Source organism: Cryptomeria japonica, chromosome 2, assembly GCF_030272615.1.
Source record: "Cryptomeria japonica chromosome 2, Sugi_1.0, whole genome shotgun sequence".
Taxonomy (NCBI): domain Eukaryota; kingdom Viridiplantae; phylum Streptophyta; class Pinopsida; order Cupressales; family Cupressaceae; genus Cryptomeria; species Cryptomeria japonica.
This window is the reverse complement of record NC_081406.1, coordinates 355,296,164-355,308,225: the sequence shown is the minus strand read 5'-3', so window position 1 is coordinate 355,308,225 and position 12,062 is coordinate 355,296,164.

Here is a 12,062-nt window from a genome sequence, read left to right as displayed (position 1 = left end):
ACAACCTAGAGCACACTACTCATTACAAAAGGAGTCTCATTGACTACATAGATATAACGACTACAATCTGGAAGGAAGAATGAACAACAATAATAGCATCTCATATGCCTGAGTACAGTTCTAGTTAATCTCAATATCAAAGGTCTGAAACCTCTTGCATAAACCCAACTCGATCACCTATTATTGACCAAATCCTCTGCATGAATTATTATTACATTATTCTCTTGCATACCTTGATCTACAATGAGATCATACACATATATATACAAACCCTCGACCTTAAACAATTAGGTTGATCACCCAAACAATAAAACCTATTACATAATTATAAAACATGCCATTCTGAGGCTAAACAAATATCATCTAACCCATAAATCATCCTATAAACACATCGAGAAGTCCCAACAACACGTTACATTAAGTTGATCCATAACCTGGATAGAACAGGACCCAATTTAGGTCCACGCGCGTTAAAGAAATGATTCCAATTAGTCAAGGCTCAAACACAATCACCATCAGCATCTTGAATCCCTACTAGAAGCTGCACCAACACCACTTATGCATAGTATCAAAAGATCTTCAACAAAGCTCTGTCGGTGAAACCCCTCACCGGATCAATAAACTAGGCTTACCAGCATATAAGATAGATTTCGATCACCAAATCAATACCAATTGATTGAACATAAATCTGAATAGCATGAATAGTAGATCTAAACCAATTCCATGAGCCAAAGCATATTAGAGTATACCAAATCAACATGATCTTACCAACTAGAAACCAAACAACCTACTGGGACCAAAAGTATACCGATAAACAGCCAAAGCAACTAGTGTTGACATCAATGAAAAAAAATCAATGCAACACATAATCAATTCCTCCAAGTTGCCAACAATATACTCCTTTGGCATTGATGGTAACACTAGATGTGAAAAACATCCAAATGCCAAGAAATGCCAAACAAATCTCCCACACAAGAATATAGGAATGAAGTTTCCATCCATATTCTCCCTATAGATGATATCACAGTTCAATTCTGCAAATTTCTCCCCCTATTGTATATAACTCCTTAAGTTTTTCACTTGAATATCTCTCTCCCTTTGACATCAATGCCAAAGATCTGACATCGATATCAAAGCAAAATCATAAACTACTAAATCACAAGACTAACTACTCCCCCTGAGTAGTAGCATCACCACATCAATCCAGAATGAATAATAGCTCTGATAATGCATATTGAACTGATGCCAAATAACATCAATCAGTTTTCTTTCAGAGGGGCAGAAACCCCTAATCAGTCTCTGAGGTACTCAAATGATTCTTTAGGCAAAAGTTTAGTGAAGATGCCTACAATCTGCTCTTTAGTGTTCACATAAACCAAATTAACTTCGTTTTCTTCCACCTTTTCCTTCAAAAATTTATACTTGAATGATATGTGCTTTGTCTTAGAGTGAAATAACAGATTCTTTGATATGTCTATAGCAGCAGAGTTATCACAGTGAATAACTATTGGTTCATTGCAATGCACTTTTGTGTTCTTTAATATTTGCTTCATCCATAGAACTTGTGTACAGTTAGTAGTAGTAGTAACATACTCAGCTTCAGTAGTAGATAAAGAAATACATGACTGTTTCTTGTTGATCCATGAAATAAGTTTCTTTCCAAGAAAGAAAGCTGCACTGAAAGTACTTTTTCGGTCATCAACATTACTTGCCCAGTCTGCATCTGTATATGCACATAAAGTAAACTCATAATCTTTAGGATACAAAAAACCATATTTAGATGTTCCTTGTAAGTATCTAAAAATCCTTTTCACTGCACTCTCATGATTTTCTCTAGGATCACTTTGATATCTTGATGCAATGCAAATTGCATTCATTATATCTGGTCTAGTCTAAGTCAAATATATAAGACCTCCAATCATAGACTTATATCTTGTAGGATTTACTGGTGTTGATTCATCTTTCTTTGTCAATTTCTCACTTGTAACCATAAGAGTACTAACCGGTTTATAATTTTCCATACCAAATGTTTTCAACAACTCTCTAGCATACTTAGTTTGACAGATGAAAATACCTTTATCATTCTGAGTAATCTGCAAACCTAAGAAAAAATTAATTTCCCCAATCATAGAAATCTCAAATTCATTCTCCATATTGTTAGAAATTCCATGCATAACTTATCTTCTCCTCCAAAAATGATGTCATCAACAAAGAGCTCAATAATCAGTATATCATCATCAGTGACTTTATAATATAGATTAATGTCAACATTACCTTTAGTGAAACCAAGTTTTAAAATATATTTGTCCAACCTTGCATACCAAGCTCTAGGTGCCTATTTCAATTCATATAAGGCTTTCTTTAACCTACAAACCATGTTTTTATCATCTGAAAGTGAAAATCCATCAAGTTTCTCAATATAAACTTCCACATCAAGATCCCCATTTAGAAAAGCACACTTAACATCCATCTAATAAACCTTATAGTTTTTATGTGCAGCGTGGGAAAGAAATAATCTTGCAGCTTCAATCCTAGCTACAGGGGCAAAGGTTTCACCATAATCAATTCCTTCCTTCTGAGAATATTCTTTAGAAACCAATCTAGCTTTATTCCTCACAAATTGTCCATCTTCATTTAATTTATTCCTGAAAACCCATTTAGTTCCAATAACATTCTTATTTTTAGGCCGGGAAACTAAAATCCATGTGTTATTCTTTTCTATCTGATCTAATTCTTCTTCCATAGCTTTCATCCAACATTCATCTTTACATGCTTTAGTTACTGATATCGGTTCAACTTGATAAATTAAACATACCTCATCTTCCACCAATCCTCTTCTTGTCATCACTCCTTTGTTCTTATCCCCAATGATCTGATCTTCTGAATGATTTAACCTTACATACCTAGGAGTCTTCTGAATTTTTGTTCCTCTTCCCTAATCTTTAGTTACTGCTGAATTTTCAGATACTGTCAAAGTAATTGGTTCAACATTTTGTTCCGGTAAAGGTGTTACCTATTCAGTTATGATCATTTCCACTACCAGTTCTTGCTCATAAATTTTGATTTGACTTCTATTCTGCTCATCCACCTTGACATTAGCGCTCTCCACAATTCTCTGCAATCTTTTTTTATGACATCTATATACTTTTCTTTCATTAGAATAACCAAGAAATATTCCTTCATCACATCTAGGATCAAACTTGCCTATGAAATCATCTCTCTTGATATAAAATTTACTACCAAAGATTCTGAAGTACTTAACTATAGGTGTATTGCCAAACCATAATTCATAAGGTGTCTTACAGGTTTCTCCTTTGATATAAAATTTGTTGAATGTATAAATTGTTGTTCTCACTACTTCTCTGCAGTAGATATGAGGTATGTTAGCTTCCATCATCATGGTTTTATCAACATACAAGATAGTTTTGTTCTTTCTTTGCACAACTCTATTCTACTGAGGTGGCCAAGGAGTAGAAAATTATCTCCTTATGCCATGCTTCTCACAAAAGTTATTAAACTCACCAGATGTGAATTCTCCACCATGATCTAACCTTAAGCATTTAATCTTCAATCCTATCTTAGTTTCAACCATAGCTTTAAATATTTTAAACTTTTCAAAAGCCTCAAATTTCTCCCTTAGAAAAATAACCCACATCATTCTAGAATAATCATCAATGACTAGCATAAAATATCTATCACCTTGAAAACTTTTGATTCTAGCAAGGCCACACAAATTAGTATGAATAAGATCAATAACATCATTAGATTTTTCTTGTATACTCTTAAAAGAGGTTCTGACCTATTTTCCCATTTGACATTCCTTACATACCGGATTATAGGGTTTCACAATCTTGGGTATATCTCTAATTCCCTTAGTTGAACTGATCTTTACCATGCAATCAAAATTCACATGACATAGCCTTTTATGCCAAAGCCAACTCTCATCAATTTGTGCAATCAAACATGTCTTCTCACCAGAATTCAAATGAAATAAATTACCTTTTGTCTGAGTACCGGTAGCAATCTCCAATCCAGATCTATTAATGATCTTGCATTTTCCATCCTTGAATTGTAATTGAAATCCCTTATCCACCTACTATCCTAGACTCAAAAGATTATGCCTTAAACCTTCAACATAATAAACATTATCAGTATTATTCTTACAATATAATGATATGGTTCCTCTTCCTTTGATCATGAATGCTTTGTCATCTCCAAGTCTAACCAGACCGCCATCAAATTCTTGCAAAGATAGAAACTTCCTTTTATCTCCAGTCATACGATGTGAACTTCCACTATCTATTACTCATTCATCCTTATCTTCAATTTTAGCAGCATGGGCCTTTACTTCAGGTAGATTCTCTTCTTGTACCAGATCATCTTCCTTGATAGCCAGGAACACCCATTCCTTTCCACTGCTGGAACCACTAGCAGATTCTTGTGTCCATTCTGTAGCATAGGAAATAGGAATCATTAAAGCAATATATATAAAGACATATTAATCATTATTAGCTCAATCACAAACACACATTGCAATGATCTAATCCTAAGCACACTCAATAGAGACATGAAATAAAACATTCAAAAGCAAAGATCATGCAAACCAAAGATGGGATTCAAATGCTCCTTCATGCGGCTCCATTGTTCTTCTTTCTTCTCCAAATAGGTTTGTTGTGGATCTCACCTTCAAGTGCATACACCTAATTGTGAAAGCAAGATTGACTTTGACACAAGAATACTCAAAGTGTAAATTCAATAGTCTGATTAAGGATTCACAAAAATTAGGGCTTGATTGTAGAAAATCATCCAATTTATAGAGAAATTGGAGAAATGACAAGATTAGCATGATCCAATTCAAATGGAAATTGCAAATCAATATGACAAATTATGACAAATTATGCACTTTCTATGCACAATTTGTTGATTGATAATTTATGACAAAATATGACACATTCTATGTCAAAATTTATTGATTGTCAATTATGACAAATTATGACAAATTGAAATGTCATTCCCATAGAATTAGGAGATGAAATAGGAGGGAAAAGAAATTAGAAGTTAAGAAAATTAGAAAATTGAAAAAAGAGGAAAATTAGGAATTAGAAATTAGGTAAATTAATTAATAATTTTTCATTTATTAATTAATTTACAAGAGGAAGAATAATTAGCCAATTAAATAAAGATTTAATTGTAATGAGAAGACTTAGGATAAATAAACAATTTATTAATCCTAAAGGAAGAAATGACACACAAGGTTAAATAATGAAATCACGAAACCCTAGAAGATGAATTAGCAATGCGAGAATGACAATTAGGTCTTGATGAAAGATAATTGATATCGATCATGATTTTGAATTGATAAACGACCAATGTGATAAATGATTTGATTGATAAAATGCGCCAATTGACAAGGAACAATGACAAATTGATCCAAATTGACACAATTGAGAAGGACGACGATCGATGACAAATCGATCGCGAAATGACAAGATTGACAAAAAGACAAGGATTGATGACAAAATAGATTGCAAAATGACAAGATTGAAAATGACCACGATCGATGACAAATCGATCGCAAAATGACAAGATTGAAAATGACAACGATCGATGACAAATCGATCGCAAAATGACAAGATTGATAAACCGATCGCCAGATGATAAGATTGAAAAGAGGAAAAAACCCTAATTAGGATTGACGATGTCCAAAATAATAAGATTGATGATAAGATTAATAAGAGGACAAAACCCTAATTAGGATTGACGATGTCCAAAATGATAACAAATTAGCATGCACATTGATGCGATAGGATAAAATCGATCAAAATCATGATTGGATAGTGTTGTCAACAAGACAAAATTCGAGAGCGAGATAAATGACGAATATAGAAGAATGACTCGATGTTTGCAAATGATAAAAACCAAGTACGAATCATAGGAGAAATGTTAATGCGACGCAAAAACCTAAAATGAGGCAATGCGCAAATGTTAAAGTATGACTCCGCAAGCGTTGACCATTTTTAGGTGTCTACACATTCATCATTAGAATCACTCACACCTTCCTAATCAGCAAAGTAACATGATTTATCTATGTTTCTCCTATACTTATTCTTGTTTTGATATCCAAGGTTAGGCTTAAAAGATCTTCTAGCTCTTTCTTCAAATCTTGAATTCCTTTAAAGACATCTAGATGCAAAATGACCTATCTTATTACATGCAAAACATTTAAAGGGTATTTTCCTTCATAATTACTTCCTATTGGTCCTTTAGATACTCTTCTAGAAAATAGGGCTTCAAGTTGCTCAAATTCTTCATCTTCTCTCTTCATATCATCCAATTCCTTTGCATACAAAGCTTTCCAATCTTGCATTCTGGTTGATGATGTAAATGCATGAAAAGTAGGTTCAAACTTCACAGCTCCAGAAGGTCCAAATTCTTCAAGCTCAAAAGCAGATAATTTCCCAACCAAGGTATCCCTATTGATAGAAGTATTTTCCATTGTTCTCAAATCATTAATTGCAGTATCCTTCATCTTATAATCCAGTGGTAAAGCTCTCAGAACTTTAGAAACTATTTCATCTTCACTCAGAGATCCACCACAACATTGAATGCCCATGACAATTTCATTTACCCTTTCTATAAATGCAGTAATCCTTTCATCTTCTTCCATCTTCAAATTTTAATATATCACCCAGTAACCATCAAGTTTAGCAATCTTAACAATAGGGTCACCTTCATTTCTCCAACTTGTCCCATATAGCTTTTATTGTTGATTTGTCTATTAATCCCATTATTTGTTGATCAAAAAGTGCACACAAGAGGGCTTCTCTAGCTCTACAATCATTCTCAAGCTCCTTATCCAAGTTTGCCAAAGGAGAATTTCCAGATGTCGGATTAAAAGGGGTTACACCATTCTTAGTGCTCTCCTAGATTTCCTTACCAAGACATCTCAAATGAGTCTCCATCTGAATCTTCCATACTCTGTAATTTATTCAAATAACAAGAGGACAACTGAGAGGGGGGGGGTGAATTAGTTATCACCTTAAGAATTTAAAACTTTATTATAGAAACACATAAGATCAATACTAGAATACATAAACCAATTACCGAAATAGAAGATATACCAATTAAGCACAACCAACAATTAGAGAATAGTTACCATCCACATGAAACCAAGATTTGTACGTGGAAAACCCAGTAAAGGGAAAAACCATGGTGGGAAGCCTACCCATAGTCATATAATACTTCTTCAATAAGTATGTGATTACAAATTGAGGGGCCTACACTTGCAGGAAGGCCAACAACCTAGAGCACACTGCTCATTACAAAAGGAGTCTCACTGACTACAATCCAAAAGGAAGAATGAACAGAAATAATAGTATCTCCTATGCCTGAGTATAGTTCTAATTAAGCTTAATATCGGAGGTCTTAAACCTCTTGCATAAACCCAACTCGATCACCTATGATCGACCAAATCCTCTACATGAATGATTATTACATTTTTCGCTTGCATACAATGATCTACAATGAGATCATACACATATATATACAAACCCTCAACCTTAAACAATTAGGTCGGCCACCTAGACAGTAAAACCTATTACATAATTATAAAACATGTCGACCTGAAGCCAAACAAATATCATCCAACCCATAAATCATCTTGAAAAACACATCGAGAAGTCCCAACAACACGTTACATTAAGCTGGTCCATAACCTAGATAGCACAAGACTCAATTTAGGTCCACACATGTTAAAGCAATTATTCTAATTAGTCAAGGGTCAAACATGATCACCATCAGCATCCTGAATCCCTACTAGTAGCCGCACCAACACCACTTATGTATAGTATCAAAAGATCTTCAACAAATCTCTGCCGATGAAACCCTCACTAGATCAATAAACTAGGCTTACTAGCATATAAGTCAACATCTGATCACCAAATCAATACCAACTAACTGAACATAAATCTAAGTAGCATGAATAGCAGATCTAAGCCAATTCCATAATTCAAAGCATACCAAAGTATACCGGATCAATATGATCTTACCAACCAAAAACCAAACAACCTACCATGACCAAAAGTATACCGATAAATAGTCAAAGTTGCTAGTGTTGACATCAATGATTAAAAAATAATGCAACACATAATCAATTCCTCCAAGTTTCTAACAATACATGTATCAGCAGCGCTTGAGCCTTTGAAGATTTTGGTTCTAGATATCAAGTAGTGCGTAGAGGTTTGTTTTCCATGGTCTGCCTTATCCTTTTCCCATGGATGGCTCCGTGCTAGGGATTGAACAAGTGCTGAGACAGATAGAGAAATTACAGCAAGATATGACCTTCCTATAGTGCCTGAGAAATCCTATTTTGATGGAGGAAGTTGAACGTCTCCTGCATCCCCTGGCCCAACTCTATGCGCTCTTGAAATTGATCCATGATGAACTAGTGAGCTTGTCATTTGATGAAGTAATATATTTAGATCAACACTACCAAAATATGGAAGTGTAGGTGCTACCCTCTGAGCATGAATGGTTTCCATTGCAGCAGGTCTTCGATCTACTTTTTCCCGTTCTAACATGAAGTCTAGTCTCTGAACCAGCAATTTTGGGTTCTAGCATTTTGCAAGCAAAATTCCCCATTTAGGCACCAAGAAATGTTAATATTATTTTGGGATTACTCATAGGTGGCATTTTGGTCAAGTGGCAGCGACTTATTTTTATTTCTGGCCATTTTCTCATTCGTCAGCATGCGTGCCAAGTTGTGTCTTGACATTTTCTTGAGTTGCTCACTTTTCTCGCTCAAAGTTGATAGAATGTGGAGCTGCCTCATGGCTCAGTTTTTTATCTTGGTGTATGCTTCTCAGCCCCACCATCCATCATGTAAAGATGGTGCACTTGGTGTCCCCATGCTGCACAATTTGGTTCTCTTTTCATGCTTGACTTCGGGTCTCCCCCAAGTCGCCGCGTGTCTTCCATGGTAGTTCATGAACCAGAATGCAGTTTACATCACGGTTTTCTTGTTGGGAAGGTGCAGGGGTTGCCATGATGTGGTTGGGATAACAAATTCAATGGTCATTTCATTGGGTAGCACCTCGCGGAGTGCCACACTAGGTGTTTCCTATCAGAAGCAGTTGCTAGGATGTTATTGATGCTGCATACTATTGGTTAAGAGTCGGGGGCTCTATATATGCTTTCTTTTTCTTTCTTTAAAGGGGTTGACACTTCTAGAGAGATTTTTAGACTTTGGCTCATTGAAGAAGTCTTTATGTTAATTAAAATTTGGTGAATGATAGACATGTCAGATTGTGCCTATGGTCTTTGTGATTGTTTTATTTGAAGCTTAATATACTAACTTCTATGTTGTTTTCCAATTTAATAACTTCTATGGTATTTGTTGTGAGACTCCACATATTAAACTATGTTTTGAGACTTGTTATCTATTGGATGAATGGTTAATTTCATTTTATGTTGAATGAGTTTTATTGAATTACTCTCTCAAATGGTTTTGAGCATGTAGATTGTTGAATGAGCTTTAAAGCCGCATGTATCTGGGTTTTATATGTTGTTAATACTTCTCCAAAATATTCTAGCGTATCACCTAAGTAGTGTAAATCATTTGTTTTAAGTTTCCTTCTTCCCCTTTTCTCCCTACAATTGTATGAAGAGTCGGCTTCTCAAACCTGGATGTCATTCAGTGAGTTTAAAGAAAAAGGTCCCCCATCACTGAATTTCCCATAAGGTTGTTAGCATTTAAGGTAAAATTAAGAGTCAACAAGAAGATAGATATTTGCTCCTAGAACTCCTCTGCAGAATGGAGTTGTTGAAAGGAAGAACAAAACCATTTTGAATGCTACTAGGACTATGCTGATTGAAGGAAATATGACACAAATATTTTATAGAGAAGTTGTTAGCATTGTTGTTTACACATTCAATCGGGTGCATATAAAAGGGGATTCTAGTAAGAATCCTTATGTGTTATAGTTTGGTCATGTTCCTATAGTTAGATATTTTAGAATTTTTGGAAGCAAATGTTATATCAAGAGAGATGAGGATATAGGAAAGTTTGATGCAAGATGTGATGAAGGAATATTCTTAGGCTATTCTACTAAGAGAAAGGCCTATTAGTGTTACAATAAGAGACTGAGGAAGATAGTGGAAAGTGCAAATGTGAAGGTTTACAAATGCCATGGAGAGCATACCAGAGCATACATATATGAGTTTGATGATCAGATGTTATTTCAAAGCCTGTGTAGACTGAGATCTTAAAGCAGAATGCTTCGGTAGAGATAGTTAATCTAGATATTGTTGCTACCTATAAAGAACTTGAAAATCAAAATAATCAAAAGAATCTAAGATATGTAAGATTGAATCATTTAGAAAATCAGATTATTGGTGATAATAATAAAGGCATAATGACTAGAACAAGGATTGTTGTTGAAGAGATATGTTTGATTTCAAATATTTACCCTAAAGATGTTGCAGAAGCATGTAAAGATGAGAATTGGATAAAAGCTATGGAAGAAGAGTTGAGTCAGATTGAGAAGAATAACACATGGGATCTTGTTTTGAGACCTAAATACAAGAATGTGATTGGTACTAAATGGGTGTTCCAGAATAAACTAAATGAATCTAGTGAAGTGGTTAGAAACAAAGCAAGACTGGTATGTAAGAGATTTTCTTAGATAGAAGGAATAGATTATGAGGAGACTTTTTCTCTGGTAGCTAGAATTGAAGTTGTTAGATTACTGCTTGCATATGTTGCTTACAAGAATTTTAAGGTATAACACATTAATGTTAAGTTTGCCTTCTTGAATGGTGATTTGGAAGAGGAAGTCTACCTTAAGCAACCAAATGGATTTTCATTATCAGATGAAGGAGACATGGTATGCAAATTGAATAAAGCACATTATGGACTTAAGCAAGCCCCCAAGCCCCTAGAGCATGGTATTCTAGATTGGACAAATATTTGATGAAGTTGGGATTATGTAAAGGTATTGTTGATAGTAATTTGTACTTTAAGGTTGATAATGATAACATTTTGATTGTTGAAGTTTTTGTTGATGACATTATTTTTTGAGGAGTTGTTTATTTGAGTATGAATCTTGTTGATCATATACAAAAAGAGTTTGAGATTTATATGATAGGTGAGATGAAATTCTTCTTAGGATTGCAAATTACACAAATTGACAAAGGCTTTTTCATTTCTCAATCTAAGTATGTAAAGGAATTGTTGAAGAAGTTTGGGTTAGCAGAATCTAAACCTATTGGAACTCCTATGGTGATTGGATGCAAGTTGTCTAAGCATGATGAATCTCAGAAAGTTAATTAGACTTTGTATAGATCTATGGTTGGTGGACTGTTATACCTGACTCAAATTAGGCCAAATATTATGCATGTTGTTTGTCTTTGTGCAAGATTTCAAGTTGATCCTAAAGAGAGTCATGTTACTGTTGTGAAGAGGATTTTAAGATACTTGAAGGGGATAGTTGACTATGATCTATGGTATCCAAAGAAGGATGATTTCATGTTATGTGCTTATACTGACACTCATTCGGTAGGTGACATTGATGACCAGAAGAGAACTACTGATGGAGCTTTCTTTTTGGGGAAGAAGTTGGTTTCATGGTCCAGTAAGATACAAGATGCTATATCTCTTTCTACTTGTTGGGTGAATATTTTTTCACCAGTGTACCAATGACAAAATATTTAAATCACACACAACTATGTTAAGATAAAGTCTTTCCTCTCATTAAGGGGAAGTTCCCTGGAAGGATTTGGGTATTTCAACAGCTCTGAAATTAAATTCGGAGGTAATCTTAGGGCGTATAATTCTCTTTTTTTAGAATTAACATATATCCCTTTACGTGATGAAACTTATTACAAAATAACCAAGTAATGAAACTTGCATACAATGAGTAAACTATATCTCTAGAATCTCATAAGCGCAAAGACTTAAGCGAGTATGATTCTAACTTTCAAATCAATTACAATTATAACATATATATCTCACAACTCAAAGTCTTCAAGGTATATATATTTGGAGTAGTACTATTATCTAATCA